Consider the following 20,185-nt stretch of genomic DNA (forward strand, 5'->3'; position numbering starts at 1 on the left):
TTTTCCAAGCAATTTTCACCAGAATGACATGAGCCATTTATTTATACTCAGAAGTCAAATTCAGAAATTGATCAAAGACCTCTCATATAGCATTAGACATTTATAACTTATTTTGTAAACTCCATAGCTTTTTCCTAGGTCTCTGATTTACCTCCATTGATATTATTAAAATATATCCACAATGCAAGGGAGAAAATGGGTAAGTAGCAAAATTGCAGATTGATATTTGTACTTAGTAGCTATGTAACACATTCTGTCTTTCTGAAGGGATATTAATGAAAAATGAGTTACTTAAGCTATAACAAGTGTATATTTGTTTCTACATTTGTGAATGCAGGAGATTCTTTCTGTGCAATTTGCATGTGAACATTACAGATTCAGAGATAAGGGAGGATGCATCTCTGTCTTCTGAATGTTTACCCAAATTAAATAATTCTATTTGGATTTATTCAATGTCTACCTTGATAAATAATGGAATGTATCAAATGAGGCATTCTCTCTCTTCAGTTCAGTTAGTTCAGTCGCTCAGTCATGTCCGACTCTTTGCGACCCCATGAAGCGCAGCACGCCAGGCCTCCCTGTCCATGACCAACTCCCGGAGTTCACTCAGACCCACGTCCAGCGAGTCAGTGATGCCTTCCAGCCATCTCATCCTCTCGCCCCCTTCTCCTCCTGCCCACAATCCCTCCCAGCATCAGAGTCTTTTCCAATGAGTCAGCTCTTCGCATGAGGTGGCCAAAGTACTGGAGTTTCAACTTTAGCATCATTCCTTCCAAAGAAATCCCAGGGTTGATCTTCAGAATGGACTGGTTGGATCTCCTTGCAGTCCAAGGGACTCTCAAGAGTCTTCTCCAACACCATGGTTCAAAAGTATCAATTCTTCGGTGCTCAGCCTTCTTCACAGTCCAACTCTCACATCCATACATGACCACAGGAAAAACCATAGCCTTGACTAGATGGACCTTAGTCGGCAAAATAATGTCTCTGCTTTTGAATATGCTGTGTAGGTTGGTCACAACTTTCTTTCCAAGGAGTAAGCAACTTTTAATTTCATAGCACACCATCTGCAGTGATTTTGGAGCCCCCAAAAATAAAGTCTGACACTCTTTCCACTGTTTCCCCATCTATTTCCCATGAAGTGATGGGACCAGATGCCACGATCTTTGTTTTCTGAATGTTGAGCTTTAAGCCAACTTTTTCACTCTCCTTTTTCACTGTATTACTCAGCTGTTAAAAAGAATACATTTGAATCTGTTCTGATGAGATGGATGAAACTGGAGCCGATTATATAGAGTAAAGTAAGCCAGAAAGAAAAATACCAATACAGTATACTAACACATATATATGGAATTTAGAAAGATGGCAATGATGACCCTGTATGCAAGACATCAAGAGGCTTTCTAGTTCCTCTTCACTTTCTGCCATAATGGTGGTGTCATCTGCATATCTGAGGTTATTGATATTTCTCCTGGCATTCTCTCTCTTACCTCTAGATAAATATTGAATGTGCTGTTTCTTTACTTATATTTCACTTACTTGTCTTCACACTTCCGATTTCAGTTTGGCTTTTTTTAAATATCCACATAGTACACACACACAGATAACTGAAGTCAGAGATAAGTATATCTTCCAGAGTTTGCACCATTTGCTTCTAGCCTTATTTATATCATTCTCTTTTTATTGAAACAATTTATTTGTTGTGTAAGAGCAGACCAATGTGCCTTGCACATCAATATACAGTAAGTCCCCCACATATGAACAAGTTCCATTCTGAAAGCACATTCTTAAGTCCAATTTGTTCATAAGTCCAAAATTACCCTAGGTACCCAACAAACACAATTGGCTATACAGTACTGTACTATAAGAGGTTTACAGTATTGAGTTGGCCAAAGAGTTCATTTAGGTTTTCCATAAGCTATTACAGAAAAACCCAAACCAACTTTCTGGCCAACCTAACACTTTCACACAAGTAATAATTACACTAAACGCACACACACACAAAATAAAATAAAGAAAACATCTTTACTCTTACAGTACACTACCTTTTACACAGGCTCCTCAGGTACCACTAATGGTAAAGAATCACCCACCAATGCAGGAGACTTAATAGATGCATGTTCGATCCTTGGGTAAGAAAGATCCTCTGGAGGTGGAAATGGCCACACACTTCAATATTCTTGCCCGGAGAATCCCATGGACAAGGGAGCCTGGCAGGCTACAGCCCATAGGATTGCAGAGTCGGACACAACTGAAGTGACTAAGCACAACAGCACACATTACCTTGAAAATTACAGGAGTACAGTACAGCAGCTGGTATATAGGGGCTGATAGACACATTTGCATCTTTGAAGGTTTGCAACTTGAAGGTTTGTAAGTAGAGGCCTTTCTGTATCTCCAGCTCAGCTCTTTGTAGGCCCTCAAGACTCTGTGTGGACTGTTGTAAAAATGCCTTTGGGGCAGTCTGACCCTGGCTACAGACCTGCTGGGACTTACTAAGCAATTAGTAAATGAATTAGTCAGTGAATATTTACCAAGGGAAGGAATCATATGCTCTCTGAAAATCAAGGTTCTTGCCCTTTTGGAATTTACAAGGTAGTACAGAAAATTTTATCAGCAGAAATAACTACAAGTTAGTATCACACAAGGATGGTATGCATATAAACAGAATTCTACAAGCACTAAGAGTAAAATGATATCTCTGCCAATCGGGGGCTTTGTAAAGGGGATAGTCTGTACTGCCAGTTTTGTCACATTATAATGAACACTGAGCAATAACTATCTGGGTTAACTGATGACTTTTGCTTATGAATCAGGTCATTAATATTTTCCTGAGACTAATATTAAGGTAACAAGCATTTATCTTACTTTAACATCATCTAGTGACAGACAGCTTTTTAAAATATAAGTGACTTCATAATATGGCTTACACATATATGCCATTCTTGTTTCCCCTGGGCACAAAATCTTTTAGACATAGTGTATGATTTGAATCTATGCCACTGTTTGCCTTACTTAATGAGGACACACTAAGTGCTCCTTTTTTTTTTTTTTCTTATTACTGAGTTCCTTATAAAAATTATTGGTTTAGCAGTGAAGCTAGAAATAAATTTAGTGTCTGAATTTGAATCACCCTAAAAAAAGATGAGCTTTACCTAAAGTTAATATTTTCTTATCTTTTACTGAGGAGACAGAATCATAGTTAGTTGTCAAGTAGTATAATACTTTTGCACAAGATAATATTGCAGTCTGAAATTATCACCTCCCTATAGACTCTGCTAAATTACCATTTTTATTCTTGCCTTATTTAATTCAATTTGTCAAATATTCTTTCAATATCTTCCAAGAACAGAATCTTCTCTCATTTAAAATGAAATATTAAAATTCTATCATTTAACAAGTAACAATATGTTTTTACTTGCACTCATCTCTTTGGCAGAGCTTTACATCAAGGTTTAGAAACCCATATAAATCATAATTATTTACACTTCATAGAAAATATTGAAGCATTTATTTTACTGATATGAAAATACCCTGTATTAATGAGTGAATAGATTAATAAATAATGCTCATGTATTGATTCTTTTGCTTTTCCTTTGTTGAATTTGATTCAAAAATATTTATTGTGCATTTAATATATTATGCTAAGTATTATGGGAAATGTGATGATTCCATATTTCTTCACCATTTTTCATTTGAAAAGTCAGAAATAATATAATTTACATATAGTAATACTGGCAAAAATTGTTAGCATTGAAAACATGAGCCATAAGTCAAATAAATCTTCTCTTTGGTAATCATCATGAATAAAGTAGTATATTTGTTCAATAATGCTAATATAGCCATTTTTATAGACTCATTTTCTCATGACTTATGACCCATGGAACTTAACTTCACATATATATTTAATGCAACAAACCATTTCATGCATCATTGCTATTTAACTTCCACAAAATCAATAGTGTCATTTGCACAGTTGTGAGACTGCTAGTATTTTCAGTTAAAGAGTTACAATCATATCCAAAGGCACAATTATGATATCTAAATCTTTCCTTACCCATCACCATCACAAAATTAGGTTTTTAAAGACTTGCCTTATTCATTTTGGTAATATCAAAATCTTGTTCACATATTCCAGTCCTCATAAGCATTATATCTATAGATATCTAGAAATATTTGGTAATAAGTATTCAGTCAAGATTAAAATCATGCTCAAAATTGCTTTGGCTATGCAGGGTATTTTGTCTTTCTATGAAAATTATAGTATTTTCAGTTCTAGTTCTGTGAAAAATGCCATTGGTAATTTGATAGGGATAGCATTGAATCTGTAGATTGTTTTGGGTAGAATAGCTAAAGCAATTTAAAAAAAATATTTATTTTTAATTGGAGGATAATTGCTTTACAGTGTTGTTTTGGTTTCTGCCATACATCCACATGAATCAGCCATAGGTATATCTATATCCCCTCCCTCTTAAACAGCTGTCCCACCTCTCACCCCATCCCACTTTTCTAGGTTGTCACTGGCTGAGCTCCCTGTGTCACACCACAAATTCCCACTTAGCCAAAGAATTCTTGAAAAGGAAAAATGGAGCTGGATGAATCAAGTTTCCTGACTTCAGATTATATGACAATGCTACAGTAACTGAGATCATACTACCTTGGTACTGGCATGAAAACAGAATTATAGGTCAATGGAACAAGACAGAAAGCCCAGAGATAAACCCACACACCTATGGTCACCTTAACTTTGACAAAAGAGTCAAAAATATACAATGGAGAAAAGACAGCCTCTTCAATAAGTGGTGCTGGGAAAATTGAACAGTTATATCTAAAAGAATGAAATTAAATACTTCCTAACACCTTACACAAAAATAAACTCAAAATAGATTAAAGACCTAAATGTAAGGCCAGATACTATTAAACTCTTAGAGGAAAATATAGGCAGAACACTTTTTGACATAAATCATAGAAAGATCTTTTTGACTCAACTCCTAGTGTAATGAAAATAAAAACAAAAATAAAATAAATGGACCTAATTAAACTTAAAAGCTTTTGCACAGCAAAGAAAACTATAAAAAAGATTAAGACAACCCACAGAATGGAAGAAAATATTTGCAAACAAAGCAATTGACAAGGGTTTGATCTCTAAAATATACAAACACCTCATACAGTTCCAACATTAAAAAAAAAAAAAATCAAAAATTAGGTCGATGACCTAAATAGATATTTCTCCAAAAATACATACAGATGGCCAAAAAGCACATGAAAAAAAAGATGTTCAATAACACTAATTATTAGAAAAATGAAAATCAAAACTACAGTGATGTATCATTTCATGCCAGTCAGAATGGACATCATCAAAAGAATCTACAAACAACAAATGCTGGAGAGGGTGTGGAGACCTCTTGTACTATTGTGATGGTTTAGCAGCTCTGTTGTGTCTGACTCTTGCGACCCCATGGAGCCAGCAGGCTCCTCTGTCCTTGGAATTTCCCAGCAAAATACTGGAGTGGGTTGCCATTTACTTCTCCAGGGGATCTTCCCAACCAAGAGAAGAAACCATAATATCCTGCATTGCAGGCATATTCTTTACCAGTTGATTCACCAGGGAAGCCATGTGAATTGATACAACTAATAAGGAGAACAGTATGGAGGTTCCTTTAAAAACTTAAAACTACCATAAGATTCAGCAGTACTACTACTGGGCATTTTTCTGAGAACATCATAGTTCAAAGAGAACCATGTGCCCCAGTATTTACCGGAGCGCTGTTTACAGTATCCAGGACACGGTAGCAACCTAAATGTCCATTAAAGAGGAATGGATAAAGATGTGGTACACATATACAATGGAATATTACTATATAAAGGAACAAGGCTGGGTAATTTGAAGTAATGTGGATGAACATAGTGTGTCATATGAATGAAAAAAAAAAATATTGTATATTAACCCACCTGCATGGAATCTAGAAAAATGGTACTGATGAGCCTATCTGCAGGGCAGGAATAGACGCAAGGACATAGAGAACAGACCTGTGGCCACAGAGGGGAAGAGGAGGGTGGGATGAACTGGGAGATTAGGATTAACAAATGTACATGGTAATATGTAAAATAGCTAGTAGAAACCTGCTGTATAGCATAGGAAGCTCAGCTTGGTGCTCTGTGATGACCTAGAGCGGTTGGAAGGGCTGGAGGTAGGTTCAAGAGGGAAGGGATATATGTATCCATATAGCTGATTCACTTTGTTATACAGCAGAGAGTAACACAACATTGTAAAGCATTTATACTCCAATAAATAAATGAATTAATTATTTTCAAGATTAAAATAATGGCTATGGAATAAATGGGGCTTGGGTTCAAGTTTAGGTTGTGTGATCACTACTGTAATATAATCTATTTAAGCCTTAGCTGAAATTAAAGAAAATATTCTCATTAACTAACAGTTTGTATCAGGATTGTATGAGGATTGTATGAAAATGATGACAATTGAGTGCTTTCCACAGTGCCTGGCCCAAACTATTATAGTCAAGGACCAGAAGTTTTTGATTGTAAAGGTAAAATGAATCTTAACAGTGTGGAACAGTCATGAGAGAAAGATTGTTGCTGTTTGGACAAAGTCACAATGCAGAAGGATTGCTGACTTAACTTTTTTGTTGTTGTTCCCCAGACACTAAATATGCTAAATATTTTTTAACTTCATTCTTTTCTTGTTAGTGAAGAAAAATTAATATTAGTCTACCAAAGCTCATCATCATGAGTTCATTTTTATTTCAGAGTGCTAAGGATGCTGAAGAAAAGGATAGCCCAAGCCTGTTCTTGAAGTAATCCCACTCTTGTTCTGACCAGACAGATGAACAGACAAAAAAATAAGATTTTTTTAAATGCTCTCTGATACAGGTCAAGTTGTGTCCCCTGCTCTAAATTTAATCCCCTAAATTTATGTGCTGAAATCCTAACTCCCAATACCTCCTAATGTGACTATATTTGGAGATAGGACCTTCAAAGAGGAGAAAATAAGGTCATATGGATTGGCCCTAGTTAAATATGACTGATGTCTTATAAGACAAGGATATTAGAACACAGACAACACAGACAGCAAAGGCCATGTGAGCACACAGCAAGAAGGCCTGTAAGCAGAGGAGAGGCCTCAGAAGAAACCAACCTGCTGACATTTTGACCTTGAACTTCCAGCCACCAGAATTGTGAGAAAATAAAGTTTCTATTTATGCTACCTCATCTGTGTGGTGGCTTAAAAAGAAAATGTAATACAATATTCAAAGGCAGTGACCAGTAGATTATTTTTAGGAGATAACACACTTGTAGAGTTGGAACTAGTTATATGTAGTGAAAGTGAAGTGTCTGCTTCACTAAGTGTCGCTCAGTCATGTCCAACTCTTTGCAACCCCATGGATTGCAGCCTAAGATGCTCCTCTGTCCATGGGATTTTTCCATGCAAGAATACTGGAATGGGTTGCCATTTCCTTCTTCAGGAGATCTTCCCGTCCCAGGGATCGAACCTGGGTCTCCCGCAATGTAGGCAGATGCTTTACCTTCTGAGCCACCTCAGAAGATTAAAATGTAATATCTTGTCCAGTCTTAAATGTTAATATGTTCTAAGGTTTTAAAAGTAATATTAAAACCTATGCTAATTTTGAAAATCTCATAGGCAAGAACTGAACTCTGCAATCTAAACAGAAAGTTTAGTAACACTGATATTTCTGATAAAAACCTACTAAGATTCCACAAATTTTATTAGTTTCTAATGCCAAATAAAAGGTATTTTGAGAGAGAAAACACAGAGAAAAACACACGAGCTTCCATAGTTTTCTTTGCCATCATCTTAAAACTCTTTCCATATCTGTCCTCATAATGCTCAGTAAAGGTATTTTTGCATTATTTTACAGACCAAAAATAGAAAGGCTAAGGAGCTACCCTCAGTTTTTTGTCATTTTCATTTATAGAATTAATCAGGTTTATTGAGAGGTGGTACATAGTACAATGATTTTGTAAATTATTAACCCCTCTGTGTCTCACCTTCTTCATCTGTAAAATAAGGATAACATATTAAACTATCAATGACTTAAAACTGAGATACACTGTTTGTGTATCTGTGTGTATGTATGAATGTGTGTATATATATATTTCAAACAATGTCAACTATTATTACCTTGATTACTATTTACCATTATTATTATTATTTTCTTCTTATTTACTGATTTTAATCTTCTACTTTTTAGTTTTAGAAGGTAGACTTTCATGTTTAAACTTTATAACTAAACCTCTTTTCTTGTCCCAAGAATTTCCTATTCTTTATTAATGTTTCATTTCTCCCTACACAGTAGCTACCCCCCTAAACATAAAATCATACTTTTTTTTTTTTCATACTAAAAATAGAAGCATGGATGAACCTCTCTCTCTTTCAGCTTTCCACTGTCCTCTTCACCTATCCTTTCATTCATTGCTTTAAAATGAGTAATCCATACCTGACTCACCTCCTCGCTCCATCAACTATTGCTATCTGTCATGTGCTTTCTCATATCTGGTAACAGACATCAATGACTTTCTGCTTAGCAAAGCCAGTGACTTCATTTCATTTCAAATTGCTGACCACCCTCTACTTTTGACAAATTTTTCTCCTTTGAGGCCTATGACATCATTTTGCCCATGACACTTTGTCCTCCTAGATATCAGGCTTCTCTTTATTTTTTTTTTTATTTTTAAGATCTTTGCCTAATTTCTACAAGGCTGCTTTTCTTCCCTGAGACATGGTAGCACTGTATGTATGACTGCATGATATTCATGAGAAATGAATTAGGATGATGGTCCATTTGTTTTTGGTACACTGAAACTCTGATTTGAAAATCATGTTTTGAACATTAACTATAAAGCTAAAATGTTGTTTTCTGTTATTTCTAGTGTTTAGGATAGTGTTAGGTACATAACAGGTGCACAGTAAATATCTGGTACACGGAAGTTCTTCTATATCTCACAATCTATATGAGCAAGAAAAAAAAATGTACTATAAGAATAAATGACCAACTAATGGCTATTAGTTGGTCATTTATTATGCAAAGATGGGCTTGATAAAGGACAGAAATGGTATGGACCTAACAGAAGCAGAAGATATTAAGAAGAGGTGGCAAGAATACATGGAAGAACTGTACAAAAAAGATCTTCGTGACCTGGATAATCACGATGGTGTGATCACTCATCTAGAGCCAGACATCTTGGAATGTGAAGTCAAGTGGGCCTTAGAAAGCATCACTACGAACAAAGCTAGTGGAGGTGATGGAATTCCAGTTGCACTATTTCAAATCCTGAAAGATGATGCTGTGAAAGTCCTGCACTCAATATGCCAGCAAATTTGGAAAACTCAGCAGTGGCCACAGGACTGGAAAAGGTCAGTTTTCATTCCAATCTCAAAGAAAGGCAATGCCAACGAATGCTCAAACTACCGCACAATTGCACTCATCTCACATGCTAGTAAAGTAATGCTCAAAATTCTCCAAGCCAGGCTTCAGCAATACGTGAACCGTGAACTCCCTGATGTTCAAGCTGGTTTTAGAAAGCAAAGGAACCAGAGATCAAATTGCCAACATCTGCTGGATCATGGAAAAAGCAAGAGAATTCCAGAAAAACATTTATTTCTGCTTTATTGACTATGCCAAAGCCTTTGACTGTGTGGATCACAATAAATTTTGGAAAATTCTGAAACAGATGGGAACTCCAGACCACCTGAGCTGCCTCTTGAGAAACCTATATACAAATCATGAAGCAACAGTTAGAACTGAACATGGAACAACAGACTGGTTCCAAATAGGAAAAGTATGTCAAGGCTGTATATTGTCACCCTGCTTATTTAACTTACATGCAGAGTACATTATGAGAAACGTTTGGCTGGAAGAAACACAAGCTGGAATCAAGATTGCTGGGAGAAATATCAATAACCTCAGATATGCAGATGACACCACCCTTATGGCAGAAAGTGAAGAGGAACTAAAAAGCCTCTTGATGAAAGTGAAAGAGGAGAGTGAAAAAGTTGGCTTAAAGCTCAACATTCAGAAAATGAAGATCATGGCATCCGGTCCCATCACTTCATGGGAAATAGATGGGGAAACAGTGGAAACAGTGTCAGACTTTATTTTTTTGGGCTCCAAAATCACTGCAGATGGTGATTGCAGCCATGAAATTAAAAGACACTCACTCCTTGAAAGGAAAGTTATGACCAACCTAGACAGCATATTCAAAATCAGAGACATTACTTTGCTGACTAAGGTCCATCTAGTCAAGGCTATGATTTTCCCTGTGGTCATGTATGGATGTGAGAGTTGGACTGTGAAGAAGGCTGAGCACCGAAGAATTGATTTCTCAGAAGTACAGGTCAGAAGGGAGAAGCGCAATACATTTAAAGTAATAAAAAGGAAAAAAAAAATCCTTTTTATAATAGGGGATTAGAATGCAAAAGCAGGAAGTCCAGAGATATCTGGAGTAACAGCCATGTTTGTTCTTGGAGTAAAAAAAAATGAAGCAGGGAAAAGGCTAACAGAGTTTTGCCAAGAGAGCACACTGGTCATAGCAAACATCCTCTTCCAACAACACGAGAGATGACACTACATTATGAACATCACCAGATGGTCAATGACAAAATCAGATTAATTATATTCCTTGCAGCCAAAGATGGAGAAGCTCTGTACAGTCAGCCAAAAAAAAAAAAGAAAAAAAACACACACACACACACAACCTGGATCTAGCTCAGATCCTGAACTCCTTATTGCAAAATTCAGACTTAAATTGAAGAAAGTAGAGAAAACCAGTAGGCCATCCAGGTATGACCTAAGTCAAATACCTTATGATTATTCAGTGGAAGTGACAAATAGATTCAAGGGATTAGATCTGGCAGACAGGGTGCCTGAAGAACTATGGATGGAGGTTTGAAACATTGTATAGGAAGCAGTGACCAAAACCATCCCCAAGAAAAAGAAATGCAAGAAGGCAAAATGTTTGTCTGAGGAGGCCTTACAAATACCAGAGAAAAGAATAGAAGGAAAAGCAAATAGTTGTCTGAGGAAATCTTACACATACCTGAGAAAAGAAGAAACATGAAAGGCCTATAAATACCTGAGAAAGGAAGAAGCAAAAGGAGAAAGGAAATATATGCCCAAGTGAAGGCAGAGTTCCAGAGAATAGTAAGAAGAGATAAGAAAGCCTTCTTAAGTGAACAACACCAAGAAACAGAGGAAAACAATAGAATAGGAAAGATTAGCGCTCTCTTCAATAAAATTAGAGATACCAAAGAGCATTTCATACAAAGATGGGCACAATAAAGAACACAAACAGAAAGGACCTAACAGAAGCAGAACAGATGGCAATACACAGAAGAAATGTACATAAAAAGTCTTAATGACCCAGACAACCACAATGGTATGGCCACTCACCTAAAGCCAGACATCTTAGAGTGTTAAGTTAAGTGGGCCTTAGGAAGCATTACTATGAACAAAGCTAGTGGAGGTGATGGAATTCCAGCTGAGCTATTTCAAACCCCAAAAGATGATGCTGTTAGAGTGATGAACTCAATATGCCAGCAAATTTGGAAAACTCAGCAGTGGCCACAGGACTGGAAAAGGCCAGTTTTCATTCCAATCCCAAAGAAGAGCAATGCCCAAAATTGTTGAAACAACCACACAATTGAACTCATTTCACATGCTAGAAAGATTATACTCAAAATCCTTCACGTTAGGCCTCAGCAGTATGTGAACCAAGAACTTCCAAATGTACAAGCTAGATTAGAAAAAGTAGAGGAACCAGAGATCAAATTGCCAACATCCACTGGATCACCAATAAAGCAAGAGAATTCCAGAAAAACATTTATCCATTGACTACAGTAAAGCCTTTGACTGTGTGGATCACAACAAACTGAAAAATTCTTAAAGAGATGGGACTACCAGACCACCTTACCTGCCTGCTGAGAAATCTGTATGCAGGTCAAGAAGCAACACTTAGACCTGGACATAGAACAATGGACTGGTTCCAAATCAGGAAAGGAGTAAGTCAAGGCTGTATACGGTCACCCTGCATATCTTTTATGCAGAGTACAGCATACAAAATGCCAGGCTGGGTGAATCAAAAGGTCAAATCAAGATTGCTGGGGGAAATATTAATAAGCTCAGATATGCAGATGATACCACTGTTATGGCAGAAAGTGACAAGGAGTCTTTTGGTAAAGGTAGAAAAGGAGAGTGAAAAGCTGGCTTAAAAATCAACATTCAAAAAACTGAGATGATTATGGACTTGGAAACAGTGATAGACTTTATTTCCTTGGGCTCCAAAAATACAATCAATGGTGATTGCAGCCATGAAATTAAAAGACGCATTCTCCTTGGAGGGGAAAAAAAAGCTATGATAAACCTAGACTGCATATTAGAAACCTGACACATCACGTTGCCAACAAAGGTCCAAATAGTCAGTGCTATGGTTTTTCCAGTATCCATGTAAGGAAGTGAGAGTTGGAACATAAAGAAGGTTGGGTGTCAAAGAATTGATGCTTTTGAACTGTGGAACTGGAGAAGCCTCTTGAGAATCCCTTGGACGGCAGGAGATCAAATCAGTTAATCCTAAAGGAAATCAACCCTGAATATTCATTGGAAGGACCAATGCTGAAGCTACAATACTTTGGCCACCTGATGTCAAGAGACCCTGAGCTAAGAAAGATTGAAGGCATTAGGAGAAGGGGGCCACAGGATGACAGAGGATGAGATGGTTGGATGTCATCATTTCCTCAATGGACGTGAGTTTGAGTAAACTCTGAGAGATAGAAAAGAACACAGAAGTCTGGCATGCTGTAGGCTATGGAGTCACAAAGAATCAGATATGACTTCTCAACTGAACAGCAACAATAAGTCTACCTAGCAAGGTCTTGTTCACATTTGATGAAAAAATCTAAACCTTTACCAGCAAGCAAAACTAAAAGAATTCAGCACAATCAAACCATATTTACAGCAAATTATAAGGGAACTTCTCTAAGCAGAAAAGCCCACAAATAGAAACAAGAACATTTTCTATGAGGTCACCATTTTCTTGATACCAAAACCAGACAAAGATACCATAAAAAAGGAAAATCACAGACCAATATCACTGATGAACATAGATGCAAAATTCCTCAAATTTCTAGCAAACAGAATCCAACAATACATTAAAATGATCATACATCATGACCAAGTGGACTTTTTCCAAGGAATGCAAATACTCTTCAATATATGCAAATAAATCAATGTGATATACCATATTAATAAACTGAAAAATAAAAACCATATGATCATCTCAATAGATGTAGAATAAGCATTTGAACATTTATGATTTAAAAAAGTCTACTGAAACTGGGTATAGAAGGAACATAACTCAACACAATAAAAAGCATATATGAAAACCCCACAGCAAACATTGTTCTCAACAGTGAAAACAGAAAGCATTTCCTCTAAGATCAGGTACAAGACAACTGTGTCCCCTCTCATCACTATTATTCAACTTAGTTTTGGAAGACCTAGCCACAGCAACCAAAGAAGAAAAAGAAAAGGAATCCAGATTGGAAAAGAGGAAGTAAAACGCTCACTGTTTTCAGATGACATGATACTACATGTAAAGAGCCCTAAAGATACCAACAGAAAATTATTAATACTAGAATTAATCAATGAATATAGTAAAGTTGCAGGATATAAACTTAATCCACAGCAAACTCTTACATTCCTATACACTAACAATGGAATATAAGAAAAAGAAATTGAGGGGAAAATGCCACTCACCATATTCTTTTCACCAATGCAAGGAAAAGAATAAAATAGCTAGAAGTAAACCTACCTAAACATTCAAAAACTTCTATTCAGAAAACTATGACACTGTTGAAAAAAATCAAAGGTGACAGATATACCATATTCTTAGATGGGAAGAACTGATATTGTGAAAATGACTATGCTACCTAAAATAACCTACAGAATCAATGCAATCCCTATCAAACTACCAATGGCACTTTTCACAGTTCTAGAATAAGAAGTTTCACGATTCATATAGAAACACAAAAGACCCCAAATATCCACAGCAATCTTAGAGAAAAATATAGTTGCAGGAATCAACACTCCCAGCTTCAGACTACACTACAAAGTTACAGTCATCAAGAAAGTATGATACTGGCACAAAAACAGAAATATAGATCAATGGAACAGGATAGAAAACCCAGAGACAAACACACCTATACACACCTTATCTTTGACAAAGGAGGCAAGAATATACAATAGAGAAAAGACAGCCTCTTCCATAAGTGGTGCTGGAAAAGTGAACAGCTACATGTAAAAGAATGTAACTAGAACACCTCCTAGCACCATACACAAATATAAACTCAAAATGGATTAAAGACAAATTAAGGTCAAAAACTGTAAAGTTATTTAAAGAAAACATAGGTGGTACACTTTGACATATATCACAAGATTCTCTTTGACTTACCTCTTAGACTAATGGAAATAAATAAATACACAAAAGGGATCTAATGAAACCTAAAAATGTTTGCACAGCAAAGGAAACAATAAACAAAATTAAAAGAGAACCCTCAGAATGGGAGAAAATAATTGCACCTGAAACAATTGACAAAGGATTAATCTCCAAAGTATATAAGCATCACATACAGCTCAATATCAGAAAAACAAACAGCCCAATCAAAAAATAGGCAGAAGACCTAAACAGGCATTTCTCCAAAGAAGGCATACAGACGGCAAACACATGAAAACATGATCAACCTCACTAATCATTAGAGAAATTCAAGTCAGAACTACAATGAGGTATTACCTTACACTGGTCAGAATGGCCATCATCAAAAAACCTAGAAACAATAAATGCTGGAGAGGCTATGGAAAAAGGGAACCACCTTGCACTGTTGGTGGGAATGTAAATTGATACAGCTACTATGGAGAACAGTAACTCCTTAAAAAAACTAGGAATAAAACTACCGTATGGGGAGATTGGTTCAAGATGACAGAGTAGAAGGACATGCACTCATCTTCTCCTGCCAGAGCACCAAAATTGCAACTAGCTATTGAACAACCATCAACAGGAAGACACTGGAACCCACAAAAAATGATACCCCATGTCCAAGGACGAAGGAGAAGCCTCAACAAAATGGTAGGAGGGGCACAATTACCATAAAATCAAATCCTGTTGGGTTGGTGACCTACAAACTGGAGAACAATAATGCCAAAGAAGTTCTCACACAGCTGTGAAAGGTCCTAGGCCCCACATGAGGCACCCTAGCCAGATGATCTGGCCAAGGGACTGGGAATCTCCAGGGAATCTGATTTTGAAGGCCAGTGGAATTTGATTACAGGACCTCCACCAGACTGGGGAAACCAGAGACTTTACTCTCAGAGGGCACAAACAAACCTTGTGCACACAAGGACCCAGGGGAAAGGAACACTGGCCGCACAGAAGACTGAGCCAGATCTATCTGAGTGAGGGTCTCCTGCAGAGGCATAGGTTGGTAATGGTCTGCCATGGGGAAAGGAGCACTGGTAGCAGCAGTCCTGGGAGATGTGACTTGGCATAAATCATCTTGGAGGTCACCAATATTCCTACCATGGAGTCTCTGGACTCCAGGACTGTGTCACCTCAGGGCAAAAACTAACAGAAAGGGAGCATAGCCCCAACCATCAGCAGACAATTGGATTAAAATTTTATTGAGCATGGCCTTGCCTACCAGAGAAAGACACAGTTTTCCCCACAGCCAGTCCATCCCATCAGAAAGCTTGCATAAGCCTCTTATCATCATCCACCAGAGGGCAGACATAAGGAATAAGAACTACAATCCCCAGCAGCCTCCAGAACTGTTACCACAATTCCAGGAAGTTAACCAAAATGAAAAGAAATAGGATTATGTCCCAGTAGAAGGAACAAAGTATATTCACAGAAAACAAACTAAGTGGAGATAGGCAAACTCCCAGAAAAAGAATTCAGAATAATTATAGTGAAGATGATTCAGGATCTCAGGAAAAAAAAAAAAATGAAGAGGCAAGAAATGTTTACCAAATACCTAGAAGAACTAAAGAACAAACAGATGAACAATACACTGGAAGGAATCAATAGCAGAATAACTGAGGCAGAAGAACAGATAAGTGACCTGGAAGGCAGAATGGTGGAAATCAATGCTGCAAAACAGAATATAAAACTACCATATGATCCAGCAATACCACTACTGGGCATATACCCTTAAAAAAACTGTTTTAAAAAGGCAGTTCATGAATACAAAGGATTATTAGTCTGCCATAAAAAGAATGAATTTGAGTCAGTTATAGTGAGGTGAATGAAACGAGCTTATTATACAGAGTGAAATCAGTCAGAAAGAAAAAAAAATATTAATGCATATATATAGGGAATCTAGAAAAATGGTATTTTTGAAACTATTTGCAGGGAAGGAACAGAGATGCAGATATAGACTATAGACTTTTGGACATAGGGAAGTAGAGAGTGGGAGAAATGGGAAGGTATCATAGACACATATACACTACCATGGGTAAAATAGATAGATGGTAAGAAGTTGCTATATAACACAGGAAGCCCAGCAAGGCACTCTGTGATGATGTGGATGGGGGGATGGGAGGAAAGCTCAAGAGAGAGGTGATACATGTATAATTATGGTTGATTTGCATTATTATATGGCAGAAACCAACATAACATTGTAAAGCAATTTTTCCTGAATTAATAACTTAAAAAAAAAGAAATGAGAAAATTACAAAATTGGAAAGCTTACCAGTAAAACATACAGTAAAGTTAGGAAATCATTCACAGACAAATATGGTATCAAAACCAGGAATCATAAAAGGAGAGTACAAATGCAGGATATTTGAAATACATTTAAAATTAAGAGATCAGTAACTTAAAACAATTATGTATACGTATGTATTGGTATATGAAAACCTCATGGTAAATGCAAGTGAGTAATTTGTAGTAGATATGTACACACACACAAAAAAAGAAAAAGGAATTTAAATGCAACCGGAAAGATGGTCATCAAATCACAATGGAATGGAACAAAAGAGGAAAGGAAGAAAAAAGATCTACAAAAGCATACCTAAAACAATGAACAAAATAGCAATAAGACCATATGTAATGATAATAACCTTAAATGTAAATGGATTAAATGCTCCAACCAAAAGATATAGACTAACTGAATGGATACGAAAATAATACCTGTATATATGCTGTCTATAAGAGACCACTTCAGACCTAGACACAGATGAAAATGAAAGGATGGAAAAAGTTATTCTATGCAAAAGGAAATCAAAAGAAAGTTGGAATAGCAATTCTAATATAATACAAAATAGACTAAAGTAAAGACTGTTGCTAGAGAAAGAAAGATACTACATGCTAATCCAGGGATTAATCCAACAAGAAGATATAACAATTATAAATATATATGTACCCAACATAGGAGTAACTAAGTATAAAAAGCAGATACTAACAACCATAAAAGGAGAAATCAACAGTGACACAATAATAATGGAGAATTTTAATACCCCTCTTTCATCACTGGACAGATCATGCAGAGAGAAAATCAATAAAGAAACAGACCTTAAATGATATGTTAGATTAGATAGACTTAATTAATATTTATAGTGTTCCATTTAAAAGATGAAGAAGACACATTCTTTTCATATGCACATGGAAAATTCTCCAGGATTTTTATTTAGTGCCACAAAGCAAAACAGGAAGGGCCTTAAAGCAAGTCTCATTAAATTTGAGAAAACTGAAATAATTTCAAGTATCTTTTTGACCACAATAATATGAGATTAGAAATCAATTACAGGGAAAAAAATGCATAAAACACTAACACATTGCAAAACAGTGATCACTGCACCTTTCCTCTTCACATTTCCCCACACACCCCACATTCCTAATGCCTCAGACCACTCTCCTGATTTATGCCTTATCTCAAATACCGTGAGCTCCCTGCCTTCCAGAGGTGAATTTCAAATTTGTTTTTCATTTTCTAACTATTCTGTCTTGTAAATAAACCCTCCTTGCTTCAGATCTTGGTATTTCAGGTATTTTGGCTTGTTATACAGTGATCAAGATGAACCTGGTTCAATAAGAGTGAACCAAGTGCTCTTACAGGAGAGTGGAAGGCACTGTGGAGGTACATAGGGATACTTTTAATTGCTTTCCTGCCATGGGATTCCTTACACTGTGATGCTGGTGCCAGTGTAGGAGATATAGGAGACAAGAGTTCAATCCCTGGGTCAGAAAGATCCCCTGAGGGAGAGCATGGCAACCCACTCCAGTTTTCTTGCCCGGAGAATGCCATGGACAAAAGAGATTGGTGGGCTATCGTCCATAGGGTCACAAAGAGTCAGACACAACTGAAGCAACTTAGGATGCATGCATGCACCTCACACATGGAGGGACTGCCAGCTGACTCAGTTGGAAGCAGTATATAAAGCTGAGAATTCTGAGTCTAAAGACCTTCAATGTCACTAGGGCTCCAGTGATGGACACCTCATGCCAAACAATAAGCAAGACAGGAATACAGCTCCAGTCATTAGCAAACAGGTAGCCTAAAGTCATACTAACCTCACAGACACCACAAATCACACCACCTGATGCAGCCAAGCCAATCAGAGGGAAAAGACTGTGCTCCACCCAGAATATAGGCACTAGTCCATCCAATCAAGAAACCTACACAAGGCCCTGGGCCAAACTTACCCACCAGGGGGCAGACAACAGAAGTAAAAGGAAATATGACCCTGCAGACAGGAGACGGTATAGACATATTTATCAATGTTTAGACCAGATAGACTTAATTTACATTTATAGGACATTCTATCTGAAAGCAGCAGAATAAACTTTCTTCACAAGTGCACATGGAACATACTCCAGGATAGATCACATCTTAGTTCATAAATCAAGTCTCAGTAAATTTAAAAAAAAAATGAAATTCTATCAAGTGTGTTTTCTGACCACAATGCTATGAAGTTAGAAATAATTTACAGGGGGAAAAATATTTTAAAAACACAAATACATGGAGGCTAAACAATATGTAACTTGATAACAAAGAGATCATTGCAGAAATCCTAGAGGAAATTAAATAAAGAAAAACAAAACTAGAAATAAGTGAGAATGAAAACACAACTCAAAACCTATGGGGTGCAGCAAAAGCAATTCTAAAAGGAAAGTTTATAGCAATGCAATCTTACCTCAAGAAACAATAAAAATCTCAAAAAATCTAACCTTATACCTAAAGCAACTTGAGAAATAAGTATAAGTCTCCAAAGTTAGTAGAAGGAAAGAAATCATAAGGATCAGTGAACAAATAAATGAAACAGAAACAAAAGCAATAGCAAAGACCAATGAAACTAAAAGCTGGTTCTTTGAGAAGATAAACAAAATTGATAAACCTTTAGCCAGACTCATCAAGACATAAAAAGGGAGAGGACTCAGACGTAAAATATTGGAAATGACAAAGAAGTTACAAGTGACACCACATAAACACAAATTATTATAAGAAAGTACTATAAGCAACTATGTGGCAATAAAATGTACAACTTAGAAGAAATAGACAGTCTTCCAAAACTGCACTGCACTAGGAAGACACAGAAAATATGAACAGACCAATCACAAGTAATGAAATTGAAATTGTGATTAAAAATCTTCCAAGAAACAAAAGTCCAGGACCATATGGCTCCACAGGTGATTTCTATCAAACATTTAAAGAGCAAACATCATCCTTCTGAAACTGTTCCAAAAAATTGCAGAGGGAGGCACACTCCCAAACTCATTCTTCAAGACCAAAATCACCTTGATACCAAAACCAGACAAAGATATCACAAAAAGTTACAGGCCAATATTACTGCTGAATATAGACACAAATTGGTAATAAAGTAAAACTGTTATTGTTTGCACATGGCATAATACTGTATACAGAAAATCCTAAAGACTACACCAGAAACCTACTAGGGTTCCTTGATGAAATCAGTAAAGGTACAGGATACAAAATTAACACACAGAAATTCTTGCATTTCTATACACTAGCAAGGAAATATCCAAAAGAGAAATTAAGGAAAAAAATTCCATTTCCTATCATATCAAAAAGAATTAAAACCCAGGAATAAATATACGTAAGGAGACAGAAGAACTGTACTTTGAAAACTATCAGATGCTG

The 20,185-nt window shown here is 36.5% G+C and overlaps 1 protein-coding gene across 1 annotated transcript in view; it reads left to right on the top strand.

The window, feature by feature from the left end:
- Positions 1-20,185, top strand: part of LRP1B (LDL receptor related protein 1B) — a 1,834,206-nt gene that overhangs the window by 1,280,845 nt on the left and 533,176 nt on the right. The window lies entirely within an intron of this gene.

This window comes from Budorcas taxicolor, chromosome 2 (genome assembly GCF_023091745.1).
Source record: "Budorcas taxicolor isolate Tak-1 chromosome 2, Takin1.1, whole genome shotgun sequence".
In the NCBI taxonomy this organism is placed as follows: Eukaryota; Metazoa; Chordata; class Mammalia; order Artiodactyla; family Bovidae; genus Budorcas; species Budorcas taxicolor.